Source organism: Cetorhinus maximus, chromosome 3, assembly GCF_964194155.1.
Source record: "Cetorhinus maximus chromosome 3, sCetMax3.hap1.1, whole genome shotgun sequence".
NCBI classification, from domain to species: Eukaryota; Metazoa; Chordata; class Chondrichthyes; order Lamniformes; family Cetorhinidae; genus Cetorhinus; species Cetorhinus maximus.
In genome coordinates this window covers 140,042,650-140,063,599 of record NC_135881.1, presented here as the reverse complement: position 1 = coordinate 140,063,599, position 20,950 = coordinate 140,042,650, and the positions used below count along the sequence as shown (strand labels likewise).

The 20,950-nt window shown below is 40.9% G+C and overlaps 1 protein-coding gene across 5 annotated transcripts in view; it reads right to left on the bottom strand.

Moving 5' to 3' along the window:
* LOC144678938 (sodium bicarbonate cotransporter 3-like) overlaps positions 1-20,950 on the bottom strand; it is a 233,759-nt gene that overhangs the window by 183,197 nt on the left and 29,612 nt on the right. Inside the window, exon 1 of one of the 5 annotated variants that reach the window (XM_078539051.1) lies at positions 10,977-10,997. The exons of the other annotated variants lie outside the window; for them this stretch is intronic. The gene's annotated coding sequence lies outside the window, so the exon portion shown is untranslated. Of the gene's footprint in view, positions 1-10,976; positions 10,998-20,950 lie in introns of those variants that run through there. 5 annotated transcript variants of the gene reach the window in all.

Genomic DNA, 20,950 nt, shown 5'->3' with positions numbered 1-20,950 from the left:
GAAATTCTCTCATCGACCTCTTTAGTGGGAAAAACATTTCAATGTGGCCCCTCGCATGAAAAGTTGGACAAGCTTGGTTCACACATTGACAGTTATGTAAATGAGACAAACACCAAATATTTTCATTTTGTACCAGTCGAAAAGGACTTTGAATGCATTGTAAATTTTAAATGTAACTATTGGTTGTACTCAAAGATACACTTTTTTATATATCAAAGGGAGTGTTTGCCACTCCAGCAGGTGTTACAATGGCCCTTCCTGGGAGAAAGGTAATTCATTTCTCAAAATTAACACTTTTGGCATCAAAGCTTCTTTTGCCAGAGAGGCTCTGTAATAACTAATCACCTTTAGTCAGTTCGTTTGTACTTGCATACACACCACAGTGAGACAGAAGTTTGAGGATGCACTTTCAAGATCATGTAAAAAATCTCCGGCTACAGTTATGTTTTCAAGCCAAAGAACAGTGCATAATTTTAAAATTATTAAACTACATTAATCTTACTTCTACCTACTCCATTTTCAGAAATATATTTAGCATGTACATAAGGCATGACAAATTAAGTCTGCTAGGATGGTGTTTTTTTTCCATCCTTCAAAAGAAAAGGCAAGGATATAGTGTGGAGCCCACACAATCATAACCCAGCAGGAAGAGGATAACCATCAATTCAGCATGCAAACTCATCAGAAGTTAAAACAACTTGCATTTATTTAGCACCTTTCACAGCTACAGTCTGTCACAAAGTGCTTTCCAGCCAATGAAATACTTTTAAGTATAGTCACTTTTGTTATGTGGAAAATGCGGCAGCCAATATGCATATGCCAATATGCGAAGTCCCACAAACAGCAGTGAGCTAATGACCAGATGATCTGCTTTTTTGTTGTTTATTGAGAAGTAAGTATTGACCAGGACACTGGGAACAGCTCTTATTTGAAATGGTGCTACAAGATATTTTGCATCCACCTGAGGGGGCAGACGGAGCTTCAATTTAACATCCTATCTGAAAGATGGCACCTCCAACAGTGCAGCACTTCCTAAGTACTGCACTAGAGAGTCAGCCTTGTTTTTGTGCTCAAGTTCCAGAGTGAGACTTGAATTCACAACCCGAGAGTGCTACATACTGAGTCACAACTGATACAAGGCAGTGCAGTTTGGATTATAGGACAAATGGGTTTTATCTGCAAGTTGCTTCCTGCTGTGATCAGGAATGGAGGAGAGCATAAATTATAATTCCGATTCCCGATTATGCAAATGAAGTATCAATAAAATGTAAGCATCTTGCAATCTATTTAGAAGAGCCAATCTCCAAAGTTTCCTGCAACTAAAAACCAATACTTCCCATGTTAAATAGAAGAAAAATACAACCATGTCATAAGGCCACATATTAAGTTGTCAACTTGAGTCCTCAGTACAACTTTACAATCAGCAATTTTTCTGTATATTCCTCTAATTTTCATTGCACCATGCAAAAAAGTTATTGTAAACGTAAATAAAAGATGCTTCTCGGCTTCCTGAGAATAGCACAAGTATGAGGAGCATGCTGTCATTTCAGCAATCAACTTTAATGCAAGATTGTAAATGAAATCCAGCTTTTGCAGGACAATATTAGTCCATACCTATCACCATACAGAAGAGAGAGGCTTCATGCTAGGACAGAAGAATCAAGCAACAACAAACAATATTCATCAGTTAAAAGATAAATTTTGTAATACATACAGATACAAGATTCTCTTCAGAAACATAATTCTCCATGCTTGCTTTTAATATAAAAGTAGTATGGCATCTATGTCCAATTTGTCTCCCAACAATGTATGCACATTGCCTCAAAATGCCCTTTATATTCAACTGCACTGTAGTAACCTAATCCCTCTGACAGTCAAACACAGTACATGATGAATATTTAATCTTAAACCAAGCCAATAACTGCCATAGCCTGGATCACAGAAGAGGGGATTTCAGCTGCAACACATATTTTCAATTCCAGCAGAGTAGAATACCAAAAAAGGATCTGGAACAAGTCTTCAGTGCAGCATTCTATCAAAATAAAAGTATTTAAGGCAACTTTATCAAAACAGATTTATTAACATTCAAAAGTACTTATTTGGAGACATTACTGGCCCAGATTTTGCAATCAACAGCAAAGCCACTGGCCTCAAACAAAGACCAGTGATCTTTGTGGCATAGATTTCCCCCTTCCTGATGTTAATTTGAATCTGGTACCAAGCCCAGGGGCTCTCCAAGTGTCCAGCAACAGTAATCACATCAAGCAGGATAAGCAGCAAATCATACTGAAGAAATCTCACAGACAGCAAACCAGGAAGTTAAAGCACTGATTATTTCACTCTGCCAAAGTGAAGGGCAAAGATTGCGGCACACACAGGATTAAGTTAAATGCTAAAACATCAAACAAACTTAAAAAATGTGGAATGATAACCACAAATATAAAATTAGTTTTTCGGGGCCAGAGATTTCTCAGCAGTAATTAGGAACTTAGTATACCATTAAAACCCCGGTTACACTCCATTCAACAAGCTGTGATTTTTACAATGTAACTAATGAAAACAGAATTCTCGTCAATTCAGTGATTCCTAATTGAGTTAACAGTGCACCCTATGAATAGGTGTAGAATTACTGACAGCAATTTCTGGATTTCCACATTTAACTGCACGTGTGCAGACTCCAGAATGTGCTGGTAGTTTCAGAGCAGTAATGAAGATGAATGTCGACGGTTTAGTTGTCATTACCGCTGCAAAATTCAGGCCATTATCTTTTTAGATAATACTGATCTAGAAAGTCAATGGGATTTTTAAAAAAAAGGATGAAATACACTAATGTACAGTTTTAATAACCACTTTCTTTTAAAGATGAAATTAACCGCTCAAACTTTAACTGAAATATTTTGGTCGTGATGGCAGTGTACATGGTATTTTTACTTATAGCATAAAATGGTTAAAATGGTACATGGAAATGATCATTCATTTTGCATCCTTAAATATCTCTCAAAAACATAATCAACAGCAACAGATGCCTTGGAAACCTGAATCTAGAAACTCCTGCAACCAGCCTATTTTATATAAAATCATTGTGCGAACCGGAGGAGACTGGCAAGTTCTACCACCACTTGTTTTTACCCACACCCTTCTGCTGAAGGCCATTATTTTAAGTTATGGTTTACAAGATTTTTGGAATATTAGCTAGCACTACAAGTTTGATATCTATTGGCACATTAGGAACTGTTGGTTGGGCATTTTACCTGATTTGTGGCTGGAACATAACTATGGTTACTGGTCATCAAAATTAGACAATGCCACAAGTTTTCACTGCCAGTAAATAAAAGCTTTTGAGCTTCTTCAATACGGAGGGAACAACAGCAGGATCTTTGTTAAGGATGTACGTGTGAATTAGGGTTAAGGCGACCTTTTTCTACCATTCTACTAATCTACATCTTGAAGTATTTTATAGCTTATATCATTGTTTGCTAAACCACCTATTTTAGTATTGTTGGCACATTGAGATTACACTCCCTATACCCACACCCATATTCATCTACATGCAGAGGGCAAAAGTAGATCTTGCATTGGCCTCCTGGAGTGCACTACTTGCTACCATTCTATAGTCTGAGTTAGTTATTCACCCCAACTCTTGGTTTTAACCAACTTTATAATCATGCTGCTATATTTTCCCTTATGCAGTATGCCTGAATTTTTCTAACAAGGCCCTCGAGAGCACCTTATTGAACACAATCAGAAAAATCATCATATACCATATCTACCTATAAGTTTGGTCAAAGAAGCGGGTTTTAATGAAGATCATAAAAGGGGTTAGAGGTAGATCAGAAGCTAAAGCATGAAGGTATAGTCACCAACAGCAGAGTGAAGGAGAGACACAATTTGCACAGGTCAAGAGTTGTTAGAACAGAGAATTCTGAAGGGTTTGTAGGGCTGTAGTGGGGAGGAATTGAATGGCCAAGAGATTTAAACACAGGATGAGAATTATAATTTGGAGGCCAGGACAGCGGGCAAGGACTAACTAATCTTGGTGCAGGAAACAGGCCGTATGGCTTTAAATTATTTTATAGAAGTGTGGAAAATGGAAGGCCATTCAGGGCAGCAATTGTACAGTGGCAGGTAGGAAACATTGAAAAGGTGGATGTAGGTGGTCTTTGCCTTGGGTTGAAACAGACTGTTCACAACCTTGGTGTCCTTTATGATCCTGAGCTGAGCTTCAAATCTACATCCTCATTAATACAAAGGCCATGTAAGGAATTGGAGTTGTATCAAGGGTATAAAGTTTACCTTCAGCAGCAAATGCACTGAAGAGTTTGGTTTGAGCATCAGGAAGACTAACGTCATGGTCCAGGACATTGACAACATGACGCTCGAGGTTGTTGATAGCTTCATATATGTTGGCTGCACAATCACCAGTAATCAGTCACTCGATGCTGAAGTCAATGCTCAGCCTGCATAAGCTGTAGCCATTATGTCCAAGCCGAAAGAGACATTGTGGAACAAGAATAACCTGGCCAAGAACACCAAACTGCGAGTCTACAAAGCCTGCACCTTCAGTGCACTCCTCCACAGTGAGATCTGGACAACATATGCTAAGCAAGAGAGAAGGTTCAACAGTTTCTACCTTCGATGTGTCAGCACATATTGTCAGCATCGCTTAGCAGAACAAGGTCACCAACTCAGAGGTGCTGGAGCGTGCCAATTCCATCAGCATGCATTTATTACTACAATATCTGCATTGGCTCAGCCACATTAATCAGATGGATGACAGCTGTATACCCAAAGACCTTCCGTACGGTGAATAGGCCACTGGGTTCACCTGCTCTACATCCATAACTCCACTACAAGAGCACATGCAAGTAGGAAATGAAGATGATGGACATTGACTCAGAAAACTGGAAAACAGTCAACAGCAACCATGATCTCTGGAGTCTGACCTGTTCAGAGAAACCTTTGGAGAGATGAGGAAAAATAAAAAGTTCAGCTGGCCAAGAAGAGGAGCCAAAGAAAACAGAGGCCAGTGAATCCTGCACCTTCTCATCCCAGTGTCTTTACCTGTAGTAAGTGCAACAGAAACTGCTAGAGTGGGAGTCCTGAGCCACACCAGGCAATGTTTAACTCAGATTTGACCACTAAGTGCAAACCATCATCTCATGAGATCCAAGGCTGCCAAAGAAGCAGAGCCTGTGGCAGTGTCTGAGGGTGGTTGCTTCAGTCTTTTGAAAGGGGTAATAAAAGCTCATTGAAGAAAAATAGTCTGAAGAGAGAGAGTAAAACGTTCAAAAGAGGTGATGGGTGGTAGGCATAATAAAAGTGGTGTAGTTATGGTAGCAGACCCCCATAACTGCAGATGCTGCTGCCAAGGGATAGTTTGTAGACCAGGACCTGGAGAATTTAAAGTATAAATCCATGGATGGCTAAAAGGTAATGTTGCAAGCTCTAGAAGGGAAGTCATTGCTGGAGATAGTCTGGGTATGCTAGGATAAGCAACAGCAGAACACACAAGGCCAAAGACAATGCATTGGACAACAAAAACAGAGGTGAAGGAAGAGGATAGTGTCAAGAGTTTCTCCAGAGTTACAAAGAATGAGAGGTGATCGCATTGAAACCTACAAAATAATTAAAGGGATGGACAGAGTCAATGCAGGTTTTTTTCGTTCATTCATAGGATATGGGCTTCTCTGGCCAGGCCAGCATTTATTGGCCTTCCATAGTTGCCCTTTTGAAGGTGGTGGTGAGCTGCCTTCTTGAACCGCTGCAGTCCAAGTGGTGTAGGTACAACCACAGTGCTGTTGGGAAGAGAGTTCCAGGATTTTGACCCAGCGACAATGAAGGAACACGATATATTTCCAAGTCAGGATGGTGAGTGACTTGAGGGGAACTTCCAGGTGGTGGCGTTCCCATCTATCTGCTGCCCTTGTCCTTCTAGATGGTAGTGGTCATGGGTTTGGAAGGTGCTGTCGAAGGAGTCTTGGTGAATTCCTGCAGTGCATCTTGTAGATGGTACACACTGCTGCTACTACTGTGCATCGGTGGTGGAGGGACTGAATGTTTGTGGATGTGATGCAAATCAAGCGGCTGCTTTGTCCTGAATAGTGTCAAGTTTCTTGTGTGTTGTGGGAGCTGCACTCATCCATGCAAGTGGGGAGTATTCCATCATTCTCCTGATTTTTGCCTTGTAGATGGTGGACAGGCTTTGGGGAGTCAGGGGGTGAGTTACTTATCGCACGATTCCTAGCCCTCTAACCTGCTCTTGTAGCCACAGTATTTATATGGCTAGTCCAGTTCAGTTTCTGGTCAATGGTAACCCCCCCCACCCCCCCAGGATGTTGATAGTGAGGGATTCAGAGATGGTAATGCCATTGAACATCAAGGGGCGATGGTTGGATTCACTCATGTTGGAGATGGTCATTGCCTGACACTTGTGTGGCACGAATGTTACTTGCCACTTGTCAGCCCAAGCCTGGATATTATCCAGGTCTTACTGCATTTGGATGTGTACTGCTTCAGTGTCTAAGAAGTCGCAAATGGTGCTGAACATTAATGATTGCACAGTGAACATCCCCACTTCTGACTTTATGGAAGCAAGGTCATTGATGAAGCAGCTGAAAATGGTTAGACCGAGGACACTACCCTGAGGAACTCCTGCAGTGATGTCCTGGAGCTGACATGACTGAACTCCAACAACCACAGCCATCTTCCTTTGTGCTAGGTATGACTCCAACCAGTGGAGAGTTTTCCCCTCCTGATTCCCATCAACTCCAGTTTTTCTAGCGCTCCTTGATGCCACTCAGTCAAATGCAGCTTTGATGTCAAGGGCAGTCACTCTCACTTCACCTCGTGAGTTCAGCACTTTTGTCCATGTTTGAACCAAGGCAATGAGGTCAGGAACCAAGTGGCCCTGGCAGAACCCAAACTGGGCGTCAGTGCACAGGTTATTGCGTAGCAAGTGCCGCTTGATAGCACTGTTGATGACCCCTTCCATTATCTTACTGATGAGCACGAGTAGACTGATGGGGCAGTAATTGGCTGGGTTGGATTTGTCCTGATTTTTGTGCACAGGGGATACCTGGTAATTTTTCCACATAGCCAGGTAGATGCCAGTGTTGTAGCTGTACTGGAACAGCTTAGCTAGGGGTGCAGCAAGTTCTGGAGCACAAGTCTTCAGTACTATTGCCGGAATATTGTCAGGGCCCATAGCCTTTGCACTATCTAGTGCCTTCAGCCATTTCTTGATATCACGTGGAGTGAATCGAATTGACTGAAGACTGGCATCTGTGATACTGGGGACCTCCAGGGGAGGCCAAGATGGATCATCCACTCGGCACTTCTGGCTGAAGATTGTTGCAAATGCTTCAGCCTTATCTTTTGCTTCAGTTTCACTTCTTTGAACAAGCTAATAGCACCCCCAAAAAAAAAATCCAAGTTTTTTGTGTTTACATCTCTGAAGCACCTTGGCAGGTTTTTCTACATTAAAAACACTATACAAAAACTAGTTGCTGTTTTTGAATTGTTTGGAAGAGCAGAATGTGATCTGATAGAACTAGGTTGTCTAACCAGGCCTGGTGATGGAGCTACTAAGTTGGAGGCAATGAAGGTTTTGCTGGGAATAAGGGAATCGAAGGTGGAGGTGAGGGAGCGGTTGAGCAAATTGATAGCTGCATAGGTATTGTAATGAATGGAAGACCAAAAGCTAACTAGTTTGAACATAGCCTGCAAGTGATTTGGGTAGGTAAACTTTGTCATGGGCAATGCAGAAGGAAGTGGTGTCACAAAGGGGTACAAAGAACGAGTGATGAAGGAGACTAGAAAGTGGTCGTAGATGGTCTCATTTGTGGCCAAAACACAGATCTTCTTCTTATCGTGTCCACAGACAGTCTATACATGGCCCAGCCAGAACTGGACACATTTTTGCGTCTTGTTGAATTCGGCAAGATCTGCAACAGTGCAGGGTTCCTCTAGCGATAGGCATTGCAGGAGATGTTGCATAGTCTGTGGCTCAGTTCCACATTCACAAGTTGTCGGGCTGGTTGTATATGCTCATTTGCTTAGTGACACCTTTGAACGACCTTCACCAGTCCTAAGTCTGTTAAGGCACTTCCAGGTTGCCCAGTTGCAATTAGCTCCTGGGGGAAGGCTTTTATCCAGTAGAATTTCCATCGCTGGGGGTTGTTCGAGACTGGCAAGCCGTCTTTCCACAAGGCGATGTGGGCTTCAGATGGGGTTAATTGTAATGGAACAACACTGTTCATGAAGCTCGTCCTTGACTTTAGGCAGCTGGGTGTAGGTGTATGACCATGTAGAGGGTGCCTCTCATCTGATGTTTGACGGAGTCGCTCTTTCTTGCTGGCTACCGTTCTTCTTATATCAGGGGCAGCGATACCCGCCAGGATATATAGGCTGTTGGTGTTTGTTGGTTTTAAACAACCTGTGATAAGTTGGCAGCTTGCATTCTTAGCATGAGTAGATCTTTCCCATGCAGGGCAGGCTTTACAAAAGATGGAAAGCTCAAGCGAATGGCAATAAATATGGCTAGAAGAATTTCTACAGACAGAAAGGAAGTGAATTCAGACAAGGGGATCTTTTCTCACCTTTAAAAAAGCTAAAAATCCATATTTGTCTATTTGTGCATTAAGTCACTACCCCGAACTACTCTTGCACTACTCTGTGTATCCCCAATTCCCCTATAAACTATCTTGATTGTTCATTAAGTAAAAAAAAATCATTAAAATGTGAAAAGTTGTTGCCAAATCAAAAACAAGACAATTCTTACAGCTGACCTAAATTGACTTATTCACTATATCTGAGGGAAAGCTCCTCTGACATGCTTAATCAACAGCAGGAAAGAATAACTCTCATCATTTTAATTATAATCCAGGCTAAGATATTTGCAATCTCCAACAAGAAGCAGGAGGCATCAGGCATTGAAGGCAATGTAGCGTCACAAGACTGATCCCTAAAGCCAAAGATTTTGAGTTATGAGGAAAGGAACTTGTTCAGCTTGGAAAGGAGGGAAGGAAAAATTAAGAGTATGAGAGAAAGCTAGCTAGAAATATAAAAGACAGATAGCAAGAGTTTCTATAGATATTGAAAAAAAGAGTTAACAAAGTGAGCACTGATCCTATAGAAAGTGAGTCTGGAGAAATAGCAATGGAAAATAATGAGATGGCAAATGAATTGAACAGGTATTTTGCATCAGTCTTCACTATAGAGGATACAAGTAACATCCCAGAAATAGCAGTAAATCAGGAAATGGGAGGAAGGGAAGGGAGGAACTCAAGGAAATTACAATCACCAGGGAAGTGGTACTGAGCAAGTTGTTGGAGCTGTGGGCTGACAAGTCCCCAGATCCAGATGCACTTCAACCTCGGGTCTTAAAAGAAGTGGCTACTGAGATGGTTGATGTGTTGGTTTTCATTTTCCAAAATTCCCTAGATTCAAGGAAGGTTCCATTAGATTGGAAAATAGCTAATGTAATTCCTTTATTCAAAAAGAGAGGGAGACAGAAAGCAGGAAACTACAGACCAGTTAGCTTAACATCTCACATAGGGAAAATGTTAGAAGTTATCCTTAAAAATGTTATAGCAGGGCACTTAGATAAATTCAAAGTAATCAGGCAGAGTCAACATGGTTTTGAGAGGGGGAAATCATGTTTAACCAATTTATTGGAGTTCTTTGAAGGAGTCACATGTGCTGTGGATAAAGGGGAACTAATGGGTGTAGTGTACTGAGATTTCCAGAAGGCATTTGATAAGTTGCCACGTCAAAGGTTATTGCGGAAAATAAAAGCTCATGATGTAGGGGCTAACATACTGGCACGGACAGAAGAGGCATAAATGGGTCATTTTCTGATTGGCAAGGTGTAATGAATGGTGTGCCACTGGGATCAGTGCTGCCCCCCACCACCAACCCCCTACCTTTTTACAATTTATATAAATGACTTGGATGAAGGGGCCGAAGTTGTTAAATTTGCTGCTGATACAAAGATAGGTAGGGAAGTAAGTTGTGAAAGGAACATAAGGAGGCTACAAAAGGGATAAAGATACATTAAGCGAGTGTGCAAAGATCTGGCAAATAGAGTATAATGTGGAAAAATGTGAAATTCCCCATTTTGGCAGGAAGAATAATAAAATAAGCATGTTATCTAAATGGTGAGAGATTGCAGAGCCCTGAGTTGCAGAGAGATCTGGGTGTCCTAGTGCATGAATCACAAAAGGTTAGAATGCAGGTACAGCAAGTAATTCAGAAAGCAAATAGAATGTTATCATGTATTGTGTGGGGAATTGAATACAAAAATAGGGAGGTTATGCTTCAGTTATGTAGGGTATGTAGGGCATTGACGAGACCACATCTGGAGTATTGTGCACATTGTTGGTCTCCTTATTTAAGGAAAGATGTAAATGCATTGGAATCAGTTCAGAGAAGGTTTACTTGGCTAATACCTGGAATGGCAGGGCTGCCTTATGAAGAGAGATTGGACAGGCTAGGCTTATGGCTGCTGGAGTTTATAAGAGTAAGAGGCGACTTGATTGAAACATATAAGATCCTGAGAGGTCTTGACAGGATGGATATGGAGAGGATGTTTCCTCTTGCGGGAGAATCTGAAACTAGGCGTCACTGTTTAAAAATAAGTTGCCCATTTAAGACATGATGAGAATTTTTTTTTCTCAGTGGGTCTCAAATCTTTGCAAGCTATGGCTTACTCCTGCTCCTAATTCGTATGTTTGTATGAGCCAGAGGTGATCTTATTGATGTATGATAGCTAAAGGAATGGGAAAAGGTAAAGCCAGAATATTAAGTTAAAATTTGAGGGTAGGACAAGGGAAATGGGTTTAAGCTGGTAAAAGGTGAGTTTAGGGGGGATTTAAAACTCCACAGAGTGATTAATGAATGATATTGTCTCCCAGGAAGCATACTTTCTGGATGAATGAACAAACATGGATCGAATGGCCTACTTTATCTATAATTACCTTCTGGCATTTTATGGGAGAATTAGGTGGTCCAGGACACAAGCCTGAGGTATTCAGCCACTTGGTGGTGCTCGAGAGGCATGAGAGAAAACTACTATATTTGCTGTTTGGTAGAAAAGAAAAAAGGATCAACTCAAGCATGGAGGTGAATGACCAAGACAGTCTAATTTAGTAACAAGAAAAAACTCATACGTAATAAACAAGATGTAGGATAATTTAGAAGAATAAACCTGCACTGGGATCCTGTTAATTTGAATACCGTTGAATACCGTTAAGATAGCATTCATCCAAGAGAGACTGTGCTTCTCAGTTATGAGATCATCATCTGACAGGGATGCAATGCAGCAAGGATTTGTTTCTATGGAGTCAAAACTAGAAAAGAACAAACCACCTTAACTCAGTATCTTCCAACAATTGACACAAAATCCATATTGTATTATAAGATTGTATACAAAATCGCCACTAGTTCTATTATAATTAAGGTTATCACTAAAGGGAACAAATAAAAGATTTAGTGTAGAAAGTTGGATCATTTATTCTACTACAATGACCTACATTTTCAGGTGTTGTCAGGATACTTCATGGAAAGTGTTAACATTAAAAAAAGAGAACTGGGGAGAAAGCTTACATGGGCAAGAGGTCAAGCAAAGCTCAGGTCGGAATTGTGTTCAATGTTGATTTTAGTACTGTAGTTCCGGTTTAAGACTAATAAAGTTATTCTTGCTCTTACAGCAGACTTAATACTGAAATTATACCAATTATTTTCAACTCACAATAGATGTATTGAAGACAATGAAAATCAGTTAACCCAGGGAGATATCTATCTCCTCTAGATTTAGTAAGTCTCTCACACTGTATATTTACCAAAATTCCTCCAGACAGATCCAGCTCCAGTAGCAACTCTGCTAGTGTCAGTTAGACAAGGCCAAAAAGGTGTTTTTTTTTCTGTGCAGTTACTTCAATGTTACATTGCACTGTGAAAGCAACGCTGAAACAGGATTGTGGAAAGAATGTACAATTGGTATAAACAATTATATCTCCTCAGGATATATTACATTATATCACTTCATAGCCAATTAAATATTTTTGAAGTGTTGTATTTTTGACATGCAGTCACTGTTATAAATATGTGTAACAATAATAACTGTCAAATTGCACACAGCAAGATCACACAACAGCAAGATGATATATAGCTAGATAATCTGTTTTAGTTGTGTCGATTGAGAGGCAAATGTGGGCCAAGACACACCAAGAGTTTTGCTTCTTTAAATAGCGCCATCTATTTAGACAGTTTCATGTCTCAGCTAGAAAAATAAGCACTTCCAAAAATGCAGTATTTAAGCACTCCAAAGATTTGAGCACACGAAAGTCAAACCCAAAATCTAATGACTCATTGCTGACACTGAGCACACTCTAGTTAATTTTATGTTGTTCTCCACATAATTTATTCTATATATTTATACCCTACCAACTCCAATAGAAAGTTAGAACTATTTTGGTTCCTCAATTCTTCTAGCTGTAAATTCAGAAAAAATATCTTACAGATGAAATGCTAACGTAACTATTTATTCCACATTCACAACGTTTTATACACCAAGAGCTTAAATAAATAAATAAATAAACACACACACACACACACACACACACACACACACACACACACACACACACACACACACACACACACACACACACACACACACGATCAAAAAAGTCATAGCCATATGAACTGTGTACAGTAACATCACATTCAGTATAAAAGCCATAGCAGACAAAGTATAATGTGAAAACAGAATCTAAAAAAAATCTCAAAATTCATTTCCAAGTATCACTATCAAATTTGATATAGGCTATCATAATTCAATGCTTAATCCAGGAATGGAAATATATTTTAGGAAGAATTCACAACACCAATTAATCATGGAAGCTATGTAAATGTGAAGACTTTTTTTTGTGGATGGGAGATATAAGTGTAGATTCAAGTAAAATTCTAGCTCTATTAAAAGATAGGAGGAAAAAAAAAACCTACATCACCAACTTTACTGGAGCCCAACCAGAGAATGACTAAGCTCCCATAAGCAAATATTTGAACCTTATTATTGGATAACAACACAGAGAAGTCAGTTATGCAAAAATCCAACCCTAATGGAAAATACTGCAATACCCAACTGGCACTGAATTTTTATACAGCTGATGCTTCTGATGAACATTCAGTACTGATGAAAGATCCCAGAACTTTCTGTTTCTCTCTCCACAGATGCTGCCAGACCTGCTGAGCATTTCCAGTATTTGTTTTTATTTTAGTGCTGAATGTTGATTAATTTGATCACAGTGAGTTACTTGCTAATGTCAGACCAGTTCTGATCATTTTGAATGGACATGGCAGATCTCTAGCACATTGCTAGAGAGAACTTTGATTTTTGCATGCACGAGGGAAGGGAAGGAGGCAGTCACTTTCAACTGTGAATAAAAAAGGAACTAAAAATATTTCTTAATCATAGGTAATCAAAATCATAATGGGCTACACACATGGCAGATGTAATTTAATATAAATGACTGCGAAGCAATACAATTTGGAAGAAAAAATAAGGGGAGCCAATATAAATTGAATGACACAATTTTAAAAGGGATGCACAAGCCCTTAAAAATGTCGTTGTTCTTATCTGCCCATTTTTTGTTTTCCTCTAGTGTGTGGCCCCTGTAATTATTTTGTGAGACCCCACACGTGTTATTTATCACAGAACACAGCCTGCATTCTTTTCAGTTTCTGCGCAGCCATGCAGCCTAACAGAAACATTGATGCAGGAAGAGAGATACTTGAGATGCATGTATACAAATCTTTGAAGGTGGCGGCACAAGCTGAGAAAACTGCTAAGTACATGGAACTCTTGGTTTTATAAATACATACAGAAAAGACAAGGGCAATGAAGTTACTGTTTAAAAAATTATAAATCATTGGCTATGCCTCAGCTAGAAAGTACTGTGTCCAGTTCTGAGAGAATGTGCAGTGGAGATTCACCAGAATGGTACCTATGATGAGGAACTTCAGTTATATGGAAACACTGAAGAAAATGGAATGCTTCTCCTTAGCTCAAGGGGAATTTTATTAAAGATATTCAAAACTCCACCGAAGCCAGTCCCAAGCCTGGTTGGAAAAGGAGAAGGGTTGACTGTGGGGCTAGCACCAGCACCCTATAAAAGCCATCATCGCTACAGCAAGTAGTCGTCATACTGATAAACCCCAACAAAGAAGGAATGGCACATCTGAGGATTTACATATGATAGGGTTAGATAAAAGCCAAAAGGAAGTCCAGTCCCCGACAAGCCCAATCTTCAACATCAAAACTATCACCAGGATCAGCACTTCAAATGTCCGAACACTCTTCCAGTGTGGCAAGATGTCCCATGTGCTGCGAGATAAGAACCCATTGACTTCACATCTTAGGCATCAGCTAGGTATGATGGAAAGGCCATGGACAAATCAGCAGCGAGGGTGCTACGATCCTGTACTCCAGGCAAAAACACCACCATACCCCTGGAGAAAAGATTTTCCCCCCGTTGGGGTGGGGGGGAAAGAGTTCAGGAGCGGGCACGTGCAAGCGAGCCTTTGATCAGCGCCCCCAATTGGGGGCGTGGTGCCATTTTACGTGGGCGGGCCAATTAAGGCCCGCCCATCGTGACGTCCGCCAGGAAGCGCTATGCGGACAGGGGAGGGGTTCCCTAAGCCAAGAGTGCACTCTTTCGCGTATATGCGCGAAAGAACGCACTCATCTACCTGAGGCTAAGTGCTACCTCAGGGAGATCAGCGCCAAATTCAAAAATGAGAGATATAGAAAAATAAAATTTCTCTGACATATCCCCTCATGTGACACTGTCACATGAGTTGGGACATGACCATCACTTTTAATTAAACTTTTATTAAATTTTTAAAAACCTACATGAAATCTCATCTCGCCCATGGATGAGGTTTCATGCTTTCTCTGAAGCCCACCAGGGCTCCCGGCCTGCCTGCCAACCTTAAGGTTGGACAGGCAGGTCCTTTAAGTACTTGAAGAGCTGTGGGAGAGACAAACGAGGATGGACAAGGTTAAAAGGCAGGGAGGCACAAGCAGCCGCAAATCAGAACTACTCCAAAATGCTGTACAATATTGTACAGAAGTTGACTGGTGCAAGAAGCAACATCACGGTTCCAATCAAGGGCAAGGACAGCAGGACACTACTGACGGGATGATGAACAGGTGGCGGGGTGGGTGGAGCACTTCGGGAGATCCTCAACCAGCCCAACCCCAGCTCCACGTTAGAGATCGATGTCATCACACCTCAGCAGCTGAAAGTCAACCTGGGAGAAACAGATTGAAAGCAGAAGTAGACGGTACCCTTCATGAAGAACAGGTGAGTTGCCAGAATGGCAGATCATGCAACAAGCAGATCTTTATACTCAGGAACATTATATTGTACAGCCCAGTGTACCAGAAGCCACTTGTTATCAACTTCACTCAAAAGACTTTTGACAGCATCCATCAATAGTCACCTTGGTAGATCACAAGATAGTACAGCATCCTGTCAAGGTATATTAATATCTTCAAAGCTTTATACCATGACTCCAACCGTTACATCAAGACTAGTATGGACATCACGGACTCCCATGACATCACGACAAGGGTGCATACTCTCCCCATTCCATAGATGTGTATATCCGGCTTAATTCTCAAAACTCCTGACTAGCTAAGAGTTTACCATACTTAAGCTAGTGTTGCACAGTAGTTCTATTGCTGATAAAATGGTGATTTATGCATTTATTGAATTACATGTATCAGATAAATTATTGCTCACTTTGGCATCATGCCAAAAGCCCAAAATAAGAGTAAATCCAAATCCTTTTTCCTGTATACTATGGTTCAGAGCAAGGACAAGAGACAGAGGCACAGTAAGGAAAGGATGGGAAAGAGGAAGAAAAGAAAAACAGTTCACGACACAGTCTCACCAACTGGGGACCCTTCAGCTAATGCATTTCATCTTGAAGGTGAACCCATCGTTCTACTATATCAATTGTACATACTAGTGATTTCATTCAGGATTTGGATTGGAGTGATTTCTCTGACACTAGCCAGTTCACTTTTCAGTGTCCTGCATTGAAAGCCAAACATAGTCCTATGTGGAGTGTTAAATTTGTGTAAATATTATCCCAATAGTGGGAAATATTTATTAATGGATGTGGGAAAAAAAACTGAGTTGATTATACCATTTGAGTGAATAGTAAGTTAGAATTGTAAATTTCTACTTCTATGCCATTCTCTTGAGCTCCAAGAGCAGGAAAGAGATTCAGAAGCAACACCTATGCTATACAAAGACCTTTTGTACGTTTGGAGATTAGATTGCTTAGTTTCAGTTTCTTTGGCTAAAAAACTTTGAAAGAGCATCAGGAAACGGTTATAATGCAAAACAAAAACTGGCAACAAGATTTGAGTAATATTTAAATCACAAATAAATGGCAGTGTCAAGATAATAAATTTCCGTAAATCACTAGCAAATACAAATTTCCAAAAAGAGGATCAGGTCTAAATGTATTACAATGATTTGTTCATGCGTTTTTTTTTAAAGTTGCACTGATATAATGTTCTCCCTCACACAAACCTAGTTGTTGTGAAACTTGTAAAAATATAATTTTAAAATATAGCAAGGGAATTTTTGTCGCTTCTGAATTTGCAATAATTTTAACTCTTAGGATGATTTTTCTGGCTGCTGTTATGATCATTTATAAATACATTATTTATAGCTTGCCAAAATGAAGGACATGGTTATTTCAAACCATTCAGCTAGACAGCAGAAGCATTTGGTTGATGCAAACACTGGCATACAATTATCTTATACTTTGCAAAAAAAGAGCTTTAGGAGTTTCATAGTCTTGGGTGAACAAATTGCAGAAGCAGAAAAGTTAACCAAGGACAGATTATTTTTAATAGAAAAACGAGCAACGGCTCAAGTTAACATTTAAGTCTTGCTAATAATATTAGCAATGAGTTTCAACAGTCACAAGAAAGCTTTGAATCATTGTACAGCTTGGAAATAACTTCACTTCTAATATTATGGATGATTACAGCACTGATTTTTAATTTAAGCTCTTCCGTAATAGTGCCAGTAGGCTTCTTGCCTTTCTCATGCCATGATTCTTTACTCAGATAAAGGATCGAGGAACCTATTATACAAGTGACTCTTTTTTTTTAAAAACTGTAGCCGAGACAGAGTGTGGTGTATTTCATTCATGGTGTTGCTTGTTGGATTTTTTTTAAAGTTTTTAAACTTTCTACCCTTCACTGTTGCTCACTTCCTTTTCTCCTATCATCTTTCATCGCACCCATCTCCCACTTTGTATGGTGACCAATTTCTCTACCTTTACATAGGAGATACAACATAGAAACAGGTCATTCAGCCCAAACAGTTCATGCTCCATTTGAGCTTCTTCCCTTCTTTCCTCATCTAAATCTATCATTGGAACCCTTTATCCCTTCGCCCTCATATGCTTAATTAGCTTCCCCTTAAATGCATTTATACTATCGCTACAACAACTTCCCATGGTAGCGAGTTGCACATTCTCACTACAATTTCATTCTAGACCCCAAAATCATTTCTATTAGCTGCATTTGTATAAGGACTAGAGACTCAAATTTAAGGTTTTGGTCCAGAGAAATCGGGAAAATGTGAGGAAGAGACTGGTGGAAGCGGAGACTATTAATGATTTCAAAGGAAATTAGATAGGGACTTGAGGGGAAATACAATTACAGGGCTACGAGGATAGGGGAGGTCAATGGGACTGACTGGATTGCTCAGAGAGCTGGCTTGGAGTTGATGGACCAAATGACCTTCAGTTCCAAGCTAACTCTGACTATTTTCAAGCCAGCCACCAGCATAGAATCTCAGTTTCTTCAGCCCCCACCTTCCTTATTGCCAATCACCAGCAACAGTCGCAGCCTTTAAAAAAAAACACTGCTGTCTTCCTGGTTTCCTCCACAGGTCAGACTCATCACTAGAGCCAATGCCTCCAATGTCGGATTCGTGTCTCTTGGCCTCAGGCTTTAATCTTCCCTCCTCCACTAAACGCCCAAAATTTCAATCTTACTCTCGCCAGTCTTCCACTCCCAAACTTTAATATAAAACCACGCCCCAGCTGCCAAACTTTCCCTTCACTTCAAACCCTCCAAGCCCCAGTTATCCTCCATCCGTCCCTCACAGACCTTCAGATACTGACTTTGCTTTCCTCTTCTTCTCCACTCCTCCACCCTTCCACCTCTTTGAATAAAAAATTCTAAACCACTGGTGAAAGGAGGGAGGTAGGAAGTGGAATAAATTTAGAGATCAGGAGATTGCTCGAATTGTTCAAGACCAGGCTTGGCCAACATACAGCCACAATCCAGCCCATGGAACCACTGTTCACAATATGGAAAAGTTCAATGAAAGATTCTTCAAGCAGCTGTTCCTCAAATCCCAGGTCATTTCTTTCCTGTTTTTACTGCACCAGTGAGCCTATCAGCAGGAAATATGGGACAGAAACACAGTCTCTGGTTGGAGCAGCAGCAAGCAGGGTGAAGGTGAGTGGCCTCTCTTTTGCATTCCCTCCCTTTGGCCACACTCATCCTCCCGTGCAGGCACCGGCCTCCCCTAAAGAAGCAGAAGTCAAGATGTCGGGGTGAACCAGGAAGTCGCAGACAGCAGAATCACAGCAACAGCACCTGCCTGGCCCCCACCCCGCCTAGAGCAGCTAGAGTCTCCAACAGATCTGAATGAAGTAGTGCATCTTGGCACCATCCAGAATTCCTCCCCGGCAGCAAAAAGCTCAAAACCTCATGAGCCCAGGTGGTTTGGGATGAGGCGGGGTGGGTGAGAGCAAGAACCCGGAGATTGGGGGTGAGCTGGAAACACACGCACGCACACACACACTTCCCCTCCTCCTCCCGAAAAAACCTATCCACAAAGCAGGCCAGTAGAGGAGGAAAAAGCAATCTGAAAGGCAACCTGCCTCCGACCACCACTTTTGTATTAATTTCACTGAGGCCACTGGTGTGCCACCAGAGAATGCAAGGTCAATGTTAGTTAAACCCGAACCCTTAGCTCAGCCCCAGTCCCCACCTCTTCCCTGGTGACTACGACATGAGGCCTAATCTGTCTCTCCAGCTCTGCTTCTTAAGTGAAAAGGCAAAAAAGGTTTTATTAGTCAACATTGTTGCTTGGCACTTTTTAATGGTCATTTTAATTAATCACTTTTTTTAATTATCAATTTATTGCTGTAAAATTGATCTTTCTTTTTAAATTCATGTTTAATATTGTGCCAAACTTTATTTTGTTGAAACAAAAACAAAAATTGCTGGAAAAACTCAGCAGATCTGACAGCATCTGTGGAGAGGAAGACAGAGTCCGTATGACTCTTCATCAGAACTAAAGAGAAATAGAAATGTGGTGAAATATAAGCTGTTTAAGGGGGGGGGGTGAGACAGGTGGAGCTGTATAGAGGGCCAATGATAGGTGGAGGCAAAGGAGAGATTGCCAAAGATGAGAGCATGAGTGCCACTTTCCAAAACATTTCTTCTGACATGTCTTCCTTCTTCCTGACCCAGACCTTCCTGTCACTTGCCATTTCAACACACCACCCTGCTCTCATGCCCACATGTCCGTCCTTGGCCTGCTGCAGTGTTACAGTCAAACTGGAGGAACAGCACCTCATCTTCCGATTAGGCAATTTACAGCCTTCCGGACTTAACATCAAGTTCAACAACTTCAGATCATGAACTCTCTCCTCCATCCTCACCCCTTTTTTCTAATAATTATTATTTTTTTTTAATATATATATTTTTCTTTTCCCACCTATTTCTATTATTATTTTTAAAATTTATTTCCATCCATTGTTTTATCTCCACCTTTTAGCCTATTTCAATCCCTTTCCCCCACCCCACCCCCACTAGGGCCATCTGTCACTTGCTCATCCTGCTTTCGACCCCTAATGTCACCATTAGCACATCCCTTAGCTAATATCATCACCGTCAACATCCCTTTGACCTTTTGTTTATGACATCTTTGGCAATCTCTCCTTTGCCTCCGCCTATCACTGGCCCTCTATCCAGCTCCACCTGTCCCACCCCCCTTAAACAGCTTATATTTCACCACATTTCTATTTCTCTTTAGTTCTGATGAAGTCATACAGACTCGAAACATTAACTCTGTCTTCCTCTCCACAGGTGCTGTCAGACCTGCTGAGTTTTTCCAGCAATTTTTGTTTTTGTTTCAGATTTCCAGCATCCGCAGTATTTTGTTTTTACTTTATTTTGCTGAAATTTGCCCCTTAAGTGAGAAAAAAATTGGAATATGCCCCCCGCCACTCCCAAATGCATAAAGGTTGGACAAGCCTGTTTAAGACACTAAAGCCATTAGAATTTCCTTCAGCTTCTCTCCCGAGGTCTCCCCTGGAGATCCAATGAGACATTCCATTCATATGAGCCATACAAGCTAAAGAGGATCTCTGTTTCAATTTTGGTCTGTGCTGAATTTGCTGAATGCTTTTTTTCCCCTCCCACAATTATCTTCTTCCTCTGTCTTTTTCCTCCTTCATAAATGAATGGTCTTCATTAATGAATAACTGACTGCAGAATTCTCTCAGTGACAACGGCACATTATCTTCCTTACATTAGTCAAAGAACAGTTATGAAGTTTTGCAGATGGTCCTCAGCCTGGCAGCTGGATCCTGGCACTCGCCTCCTAAATTTGACAAATCCTTGTTTTTTTGAAGCAACTGGGTTTCTCAGCCAGAGTTAAGGTTGAAAAACAGAATGCCAATGAGGTTTGCAGCCTCACTGATACTTAAACTTCCAACCTGCCTCCAACCCGCCTCCTCATAACAGATTCGTCACCCACCATCTTCATGCCTCAATTAAAGCCTGAAGTGAGAAGGTTCAGGTCAGGATTCTTCACAATGTAACCAACCATAA